Below are 1,760 nucleotides of genomic sequence, written 5' to 3'. Positions count from 1 at the left end.
GTTGGTTGGTTGGTTAGTTGGTTGGTTGGTTGGTTACGAATTGTGTTTGTTGTTTACAAAGGCAAAAGGGTTTTAGGTCTTGACTGAAATGATTCAATTTTGTATTGAATAGATCGCTTTGTCCTTTACTATCTTTTCATCATCATCATCAATTCTCTTTTCGAAATTTATCAAAATTTATAAAATTTTCAATTTTTTTCTCAAATTATTGTCAATCATCATTGACATACAAAATAATTTCACTTTAAAATTGTCTTTTTTCTTTTCTCTTTTTAATCTTTCATTATATTTGTATATACAAATTGAAAAGTTAAAAATATGAAAAAATTTTTCATTTTTTATAATAGATGATGAAATAAGCCATTTACTGATAAGCTGAAGCAATCAAGTCGTTAACAGTAAAATTGAAATGATAAGAAATGATGTGACACAAACGAATTTTCTTTTTAATCATACACACCTATCAATCTTTCAAGTATACCTATCTGTTATACTTTCATGTCATAAAATGTTTGAATTCATTTATTTCGTATTTCCATTACAATTTTTGCTTCACTTTCTTCAGGAAGCTTATTCTGGATAAATTTATAGCATTTGAAATGATAATTACCTTCAAATAGTGATCAGTTAAGAGAATTGATTAGGTATATTACTATTATAAGTCTTTTTTTTAATTTTTTTTCTAGCTAATTAATTAACTAATTTTTAGCTTTCTAGCCAATCTATTTATTTTTCTTATTTTCATTACAACTTCTCCTTCACATTTTTAATTTCATAGTAGATTTATAATTTCAGCTTCTATGAGTTTTTTTTTCCCAAATTAGTTAGATCGGTTTCATTTTCAGATTAGTAATTTGTCGTATTTACTTCATTCATATCAAACGTTTCTTCTTTACTTTCCCTTTCACATTTTTCATATTTACTCATAAATTCGATCGATTAAATTTAATATAAAACTATGAGAAACTGGATATGAAATGTTCAGCTTAGCCTATTTATAGGAGAGGAGCCATGTATCATTTTAAAATAAAATTTCTCTTTAATACCATTCAATCCTAATTTTTTCCTTTTTTTTTTTTTTGCACTTTTTTTTTCTCATATTGTAGGTGAATTGCTTTCTCTTAATAATTTCTTTGTTAATTAGCTAAATTAATTGCTGTCAAATCAATTAACTTTTTTAAATCATTTTTTGCATTTCAATAAAATTATCATTGCTATTAAAATGTAAATGAATGGTATCTGCAAGTTTGTTATTCCTTAAAAGTTCAATTAAATATTCGAACAAAACAAGAAGTGCAATAATGATTTTATTAAAAAAAAAAAACAATATTTTGATGACAGGTTTAAACGATTTCGAGAAATATTTCTTTTAGCGATTGTAAAAAAAACGGAATTAATCCGTTTTTTCTTCCGGAAATTGAAACTTTTTTTTTTCTTTCTTTTACTAACACTGTCTTATCAGTTTCTGTTTTTCTTTATTCAATTCATTGCGGATATACATCATTTAATTTGGTTATTCTATAAAATTTCTAAAATTTCATCATACATATTATTCTGTGCCAAACAACTATGATAGTAATTCTAATCCTATCGTGTTAATTAATTATTTCCCATCTCCTTATCATACTATCAATTGGATTTATAGTGATAAAACAAAAGTAATTGTATGCTAACTATTGAATCAATTATTGACAATTAAGTAATAACTTAACCAAAATTACTTCTAATTCAATTATCAATAGGTTAAGCTTAGATTTGAT

Source organism: Loa loa (assembly GCF_000183805.2).
Source record: "Loa loa unplaced genomic scaffold supercont3.300, whole genome shotgun sequence".
Classification (NCBI taxonomy): Eukaryota; Metazoa; Nematoda; class Chromadorea; order Rhabditida; family Onchocercidae; genus Loa; species Loa loa.
The sequence above is the reverse complement of the archived record's forward strand: the minus strand, read 5'-3'. Positions refer to the sequence as shown.